General features: G+C 43.7%; 1 long non-coding RNA gene across 1 annotated transcript; it reads left to right on the top strand.

Moving 5' to 3' along the window:
* The first annotated feature begins 2,681 nt into the window (after positions 1–2,681).
* On the top strand, positions 2,682–7,593 carry LOC123387040. The gene is made up of 3 exons (XR_006601394.1): positions 2,682–2,916; positions 6,534–6,632; positions 7,137–7,593. It is a non-coding gene; the product is annotated as an uncharacterized LOC123387040 (long non-coding RNA).
* Positions 7,594–7,955: the final 362 nt, after the last annotated feature.

Here is a 7,955-nt window from a genome sequence, read left to right as displayed (position 1 = left end):
CCTTGAGCTCCAGCTTCATATGGCCCATGCAGGGTTTCCACCTGGCCTACTAGCCCCTTGTGACTCAGGGTGTTCAAAGCACTGGATTGATGGGTCTCTCTTCCCTCTGCTAGAACCACAGACCTGCCCTCTTCTGAAAAGAAGAATTCATAAAGAGTTTCCATTGAAGATTTGAAAGATAGATATTGAACAGTTTTGAAGGAAATAAAACACACACACAGAGAGAATCACATTTGGTGTGAGTGTAGGAATCACCCAATCAATAGACTGTCAAAGCTTGTCTGTACTAACTTCTATTATGATGCAAGGGGATCTCAGGACACAATTACACATTAAAGGAAAACATAGGCCAACATCTAATGCGTTTAATAGCTCCTTCCAGCCACCTGAGTGGTTTTCCGGATCTTACCCCTGATGTAGAGGCTACTCTTCTTGGTCACCTTGTGTTGCCCTCAGGCCAGCCTGAGCCCTTCGAAGTCCCTTAAGTGGATGCAAAAGTACTTTTTCCCTGTCTTCATCCTCCTCTGTGCAGGTACATTCTGCCCTTCTCCTCTGCAGTGATGTCTTTCTGGCCTTGCTCTTGGTAAACTCCAGCAGGCTGATGAGACTAGAACCTCCCATGTGAGTCATGGTCCTGAGCTTTGAGGCTGTCTCACTTCTGTCTGTACTTCCTGGCTGCTCTCCCTTGCTGCTCACGTTAGCTGCCTTAGGTCAGCGTCCAGGCCAGCAAACACCTCTGTGAAATCACAGGCAAGATCAAAAGTCTGCAGTGGTCCAATGGCCATTAAAACACACACACACACACACACACACCCCAAAACCTTAAAGTGTCTCTGGATCCAAAGCGGGCTGGAGAGTTGAGAGATGGGATGAGAACGCATGTAATAAAGTTTATTTCCAAATGTGGCATTAAGCTATTGAATTCCATCACTAATGATGTTAAAATCCTGGCTCTGAAGCCCAGGAATGTGCAGGTGAGGATGCTTGGGTGGGTGACACTGGCCATTTCCCTTGGTGTATTCGTGCACAGTTTGTTTTTGAGACATCCAGTAATGATTAGAAGTGTGCCCCCAAGCATCTCTGGGCTCAGCGCTGGCACTCATGTCCTAATTAGGTGGGTTTTGACTCATCACTATTTACTTGCCCATTTTTCCTTAACGCAGTTCTTGCCTTGTTTTATGCAATTAGAAGGAGGAAGCTCACAAAAGTCATCACACTGCAGAAGAGAGATGACAGAAAAGATCATTAATTCTATCTTCTGTACAAATCCCAGTAGTAATTAGGGACCTACGTAAACAGCACCGCTTAAATGATTTAGTTGACAATCGCTAATAACAACTCCAGCTGTGCGGTGGTGCACTTCATAAAAGCAAAAGTGATTAGTTTGCTATATAATCCAATTATCGGAAAAATGTAATTCCCATAGCAACATCTGTTATTATTGCCTTGTAAAAGGGCAGGCAGAATATTGACACATCAAATTGTCCCTCAGCCTGAAGAACAAAGTAAGTGTTTCCTCCACTAGAGGGCTGGTGTCCACACTGTCTCAGGGAGTTCTCCCTTGGGCAGCAGGCAGTGTGGACAGCGTGGGGCAGAACCCACTTCTCAGCAATTTCTAACTTTTTCATTACCTGGGTGAATTCAAGAAAAAATGCTACCGAAGTTAAATCTTGGGGGAGAAGAGTGGTTCCGGAAAGATGAGTGAAGTTCACATGAGGTTGGGCCGGGGAGGGGATTTCTAAACTTAGAACCAACAAGCAGTTCAACTTCAATATGTATCGTGCTCCTTGGATGTGTGAGGACATGGCCAGATGCTAATTACAAAGGCAGTGAGACACAGCTTCTGGTGTCGAGGAGGTTCCTTCTACCCGTGGGCCATTAGGAACTGATGTTTCCAGTTCTCCTGGCACTTGCTCACCTGCTAGAATTTGGGCATGGTCACGTCCCTTACTTTGACCTATCGGAACTCTTGAGTATTCCTCCACTTCCCTATCTCCCTCCCAGGAAGTAGCCAGTGAGTTTTCTTTTCCATCTAGCCCATCCTATCACAGAAAGTCAGACTTCCTGCCACAGCTGCAGGTGGACCATCAGTACGAGGACAGATACAAAGGCACAGTGGTCAGCATGTCATGGGCCTTGGTGAAGGGTAAAAGGTTTCTCCCTTTAAAATCTCATGAAAAAGGAGAAATCTTATTCCTCAAAAGAAAGCTGAATTTATGTGTATTTTTACTGCAGCAATGTCTAGCAATGTTTCCATGGGAGGTCTCTTCCTTTGGGGTTTGGATAATGGCCTGCATGATTTTACAGTTACTATGTGTGATAGAGTCTGATAATTGTCTCCTAATTATTCCCCTCTTCTCCCTTAGTGATAGCATCTCAATATCTAAATGGGAACATTGTACCTCAAGCTCAAAGATATTTGCTAAGGCCCCTGCAGCTATGGAAGACCACGTGACTGCTGTGATTACCACTAGAGGAGCCCCTGAAATAAAGGGTTGTTTGGGATTGCTGTGAAAGTTCTTTTTTTTTTTTTTTTTAAGATTTTATTTATTTATTTGACAGGCAGAGATTACAAGTAGGCTGAGAGGCAGGCAGAGAGAGAGGAGGAAGCAGGCTCTCCGCTGAGCAGAGAGCACGATGCGGGGCTCGATCCCAGAACCCTGGGATCATGACCTGAGCTGAAGGCAGAGGCTTTAACCCACTGAGCCACCCAGGCGCCCCTGTGAAGGTTCTTTTTAAGGGAGGAAGTACCCCTGCCTTTTCTTTTGCTCCATTCTGCTGCCTGGGATGGATATGCAATGGTTGAAGCTGTAGCAGCCCTCTTAGACCATGAGGAGGAGGAGGGCCCCACACGAGGGACGGTGGAGAGTGAGCTGGCACATACCTTGTGTCCTCGATCACTTTGCGGAGTTCTAGGTAAGTAATGGATTGTCTATGTCTAGATTTCTTCTAGATGAAAGAAACATAAATTTCTAATTTGCTTAAACTACTGTTTTAAAGTTTTTAACAAATGTATTCATTCATTTAAAAAATTATGGCAAAAAAGTAAAATAAATTTCCCATCTTTAATCATTTTTTAAAAAATTAATTTATTTTCAGCATAACAGTATTCATTATTTTTTCACCACACCCAGTGATCCATGCAATCCGTGCCCTTTATAATACCCACCACCTGGTACCCCAACCTCCCACCCCCCCGCCACTTCAAACCCCTCAGGTTGTTTTTCAGAGTCCATAGTCTCTCATGATTCACCTCCCCTTCCAATTTACCCCAACTCCCTTCTCCTCTCTAACTCCCCATGTCCTCCATGCTTTTTGTTATACCCAACTTTTGTAGCAACATGGACGGGACTCAAAGAGATTATGCTGAGTGAAATAAGTCAAGCAGAGAGAGTCAATTATCAGATGGTTTCACTTATTTGTGGAGCATAACAAAAAGCATGGAATAACCATTTTTAAGTGTACATTTCAGCAGTGTTAACTATATTCACACAAACTGCTGTTGTTTTGGCTTTTGTTTCAATGAAGCCAAACCTAATCCTAAGTAAAACACAGTAGAAGCTCTTTGAACTTTGACCGCCAATTAATGACCTTGGGAAATTAATGGTCCTGTCCATTTCCTTAGTGAGGTGTGCTAGTTGTTGCTTATTACAATGTTCCTGCCACTAAACTACACACTGTAGGACCGTGGTTCTCAAGCTTACCTGTGCTCAGAATCACCTGGAGAACTTAACATAGTGATCACTGAACTTTCTTCCTGGTTTCTGATTCAGTTGGTCTGGGGTGGGGTCTAGGAATTTTGCATTTCTAGTCAGTTCCCATGGGACACTGATGCTGGGGTCTGGGGACACACTTTGAGACTGATCTAAGGACACCACAGTGTTCTGTCCTTGTAGGCAGAGCTGAATGTTACCAGGCATCAGTTATGTATGTCCTGAAATCTGTGTCTATATATTATATTTAGAAATTTATACTATTACAACTGTAAGTCTTTCCAACTGTTAATCTTTACATTGAAAATTGTAAAAAAAAAAAAATCTAAGATTGGAAATCTCTACAATTATAACAGTGCAAATTTGTTTATACGTAACATGCTTGTAGTTGTAATTTAACTAAAATCTCACATTAACCTATGGAAAAATAGTTGAAAAAAGGGTTGTTACTATGAAACTAGCTGATGTTTTTGCAAGGACTTAATAGAGGTGCTCACTAAAATCGTGTATTTGCTGCCAAAATGAGCCGAGGTCCTCTCTAAAATAGTGTTTGGTTTGGTGGGGCAACTATTAAAGGCCAGAAATGAAAATCTATAAAAATTTGGAGGAATTATTCTTTCAAGTTGCTTTAACAGAGTCTTTAAATGACTGTTTTACTTTAAATAAATCAAGGCTGTAAGTTGGAAGTGACGTGCTTTGGTTGTGATTGAGTCAACAAAGATAAAATAGAACTTCAATCTGTGCATCCCATCTTGAAAAAAACCCAAAAACCCTTGGAGAAGTGGCAAACAAACGCACGCTTCAGCGTTTTAAATCGAGATAACATTTAAATTAAAAGTAAATGTTTAAATTAAAATAAAGTATTTAAAGTATGTTCCCTGGGTCCTTGCTTTTTCAGTCAACTGCTTGTCTTAGCCTGGGTTACCCAGAATGCAGAGCCGGTCGAAGTGGCTTCTGGGCTCTTGCTTTAATCAGGAATGCGACCCAGGCGGAATGAAGAGAAGGGGCATGAGGCAAGGAAGGAGGGGGCACTAGTGTGAAAGTGCCAAACTGAGCTGGCCTGCACTTGCAATTATGTGTGACCAGTTTTTTGATCTTACTGGACCATTTTCTGAGAGACTATATAAATGGGTGCTTTTCAGAACAGTGTGTCTAGGGTAAAGAGGGAGGAGAATTTACTTGCTCCTTCCCCTCCCGTTGGCTAAAAGTTTGCTCCACGGAGTGTTGATTTTCTTACACTCCCATGGAGGCACGTACAGGCACTAGAGCTGGCTGCCTGGCAGGTGCCCAGTGCAGTCATACAGGGCCCCAAGCTCAGGATGGGGCTGACTCCCTGGAATTTAATGTTCTGCAGTTGTTGTCTTGAAATTCTTAATAAGCATGTGCTTGGGGGCTTGGAATTTCCACGCACAACATGTCCTGCCTCTCCTCTTTTCCCTGATGTCGCAGATACACTGTCTATTAGCCTGAATGTTTTGGGGTGATGAGGCACACGGTGAGACAGTGGAGTTCATGGTCATGTGTCCCTTGTTACATTTTCTCTTCTATCATGTGGGTCCCTTGGACCAAGGCAATGTTCTGTGTGATACAATGTCAGTAGAACAGGCATTTATAAACCCTGGCTGGCAGTGCTGTTGGAGGCATTGTGGAGACAAAAGGCAAACCTTAACGCAAGCAGATGTCACATCTGGAAAGACCAAGTGTTCCTCATCTAGGGTAGCAGGTGGTATAAGTGTAATTCCTTGAAGAATAATGCTATGCTAATAAATACTTCAGTGTCAGTCTCTGCTCTTGGCAGATTGGGTGTTCAGCAGTGGTATTAGCTGTGTCCTTTTTGATGGGGAGTAATTCATGCTGTGTAACCCACCCATGCCATGTAGCTTGGATGAGACTATGGATACAACGTGGTCTATTGTACAAGCACTATGGTGGCCAGGAAAGAAAGGCTGGCTCATATCTGTAAGACAAGTCACCCGTCCATCTGGTTGGCGAGAGCCTTCACTTCCTGTGGACATTAACATGAGACACAAAGATCTAAACACCTGATACTTCCTTCCTTCGATCAGTCACGTGCCTCTTCCCCTGAACTCCTTATTCCTGATAGTGCAGTATTGTTCCTTTCAGGCCTTGACCAAAAGGGCCATTCTTTGCCACTGGCCAGGAATCTCTGTGTATCCGTACTTCAGGCCATTCCATATTGGAGTGGGCAACCAAGCAGACTACTCAGAGGTCTGCCTACAGGGAGAATTTCCCTTCATCGCTGTCCCTTAAGTCTGTTCTTCAGTAATGGAGCTGCAGTCTTTTATTTTATTAGAATTTTTTTTTTGCTTTATTTTATCTTATTTTGGTATTGGTTCCAATATATTATTATTAACCCATCTATGAATCAACTTTGAGTTCTTTCTCCACCTATTAGTTGGCATTAAGGAATCCTCTATGAGGCCGCAGGAGTGAGCTGAGGAAGAGTTATTGATGCCATTGAGACAAGTGAATGGGAGTCTGGATGACCTGTGCATGTAATTTACTTAGACCTCATTTTCCATCATTTAGTGGATTGCTGTACTTGCCTGACCTCATGATTCAGTGAATCTAATCATATCCAGCTGGACGGGCAATTCTCAAACTCATTTGCATAGTCAGTTGGTATCCCAAGGTCAATCAGTCTCTACTAGGACCCAGCGGCACACCAGGAGGTGTTTTTCAAATGGAAATTAATTCTTAGCATAGATGATGTGGCTTTGCTCTATAACCCTAGTATTTTGCAATAACTCTCCCACTGTGGCTTTCTGAAAAGCCATACGGTATTCTTACTCACCACAGATGCTTCCAGCACCACCAGACCTGGGGAGTGATAAGGTGGCAGAGCAGCTTGCCCCTCCACTGGGACTCCTGCATCCTCAATCCAATCCCAGGAGAAAGGTGAGGGAAAAGGGGTAGGGAAGCAAGAGAGAAGAGTGAGTACATATGAGCATGCATTAGTCAACTGGCCACCACTAGGAGCTGAGAAGGACTGATTTCTCAGGGCGCCTGGCTGGCTCACTGGAGCACATGACTCTTGATCTCGGGGTTGTGAATTTGAGCCCCACACTGGGTGTAGAGATTACTTAAATATAAAATCTTTTTTTCTTAAAGAGATTTTATTTATTTGAGAGAAAGACTGAGAGAGAGCATGAGCAAGGGGAGGGGCAGAGGGAGAGGGACGATCAGGCTTTCCTGATGAGCAGGGAGCCTGAGATGGGTCTTGACAGGATGTGGGGCTCCATCCCAGGACCCTGGGATCATGACCTGATCCAAAGGAAGTCGCTCAACTGACCGGGCCACCCAGGTGCCCCTAAAAATAAAATAATAATTAAAAAAAGAATGACTGATTTCTCAATCTTGTAATTTCATTTTCTGACAGGCTTTGTTGTGTTTTGGTTTCAGGTCTTTTCATAAAGAATGTCATGGAAGGAAGAACCTGACAGTTGCCATTTTGCCTCAGTCAAAGACCTACCCCACGGGGCATTAATTTCCTCACACTTCCCAGTTGCATGTATGTTGGAGATACACACACACACACACACACACACACACACACAAGCAGGTCCCCCTCAATAGGGAGACCCTCTGGAAAAACCTGGAGGTGGATGTGAGAGATGTAGGGTGTGGGTACAAAAGTAGACACTGTTAGGTTGTGGCAGCTGGGTCCCGAACAAGTGACCAAAATCCTTGGATTCAGTTGAGACCAAAAGCACCATAGTAGCACCAAAGAAGTGTTTGATCGATTTATTTATTTTTTAATATTTATTTATTTGTTTGTTTGTTTGTTTGTTTATCAGGAGAAAGAGCACAAGCATGGGGAGAGGCAGGGGGAGAGGAAGAAGCAGACTCCCCAGTGAGCAAGGAGCCTGATGTGGGGCTTGATCCCAGGACTTGGGATCATGACCTGAGCTGAAGACAGATGCCTAACTGCTGAAGCACCCAGGTGTCTCAAAGTATTTGATTTATTGGGTGCCTGGGCGGCTCAGTTGGTTAAGTGACTGCCTTCAGCTCAGGTCATGATCCTGAAGTCCCAGAATCGAGTCCTGAATCAGGATCCCTGCTCAGCAGGGTATCTGCTTCTCCCCCTGACCCTTTCTCCCTCTCTTTCATTCTGTCAAATAAATAAATAAATCTTAAAAAAAAAAAGTATTTGATTTATTAACCAACTACAAATCCTAAATGAGCTGGGTTGAAGGTCCTCTGTTCCATTTATCTTTTATG

The sequence above is a fragment of the Mustela putorius genome, unplaced genomic scaffold, assembly GCF_011764305.1.
Source record: "Mustela putorius furo isolate JIRA1106 unplaced genomic scaffold, ASM1176430v1.1 tig00003845_pilon_pilon_pilon, whole genome shotgun sequence".
NCBI lineage: Eukaryota > Metazoa > Chordata > Mammalia > Carnivora > Mustelidae > Mustela > Mustela putorius.
This window is presented reverse-complemented; position numbering and strand designations above follow the sequence as displayed.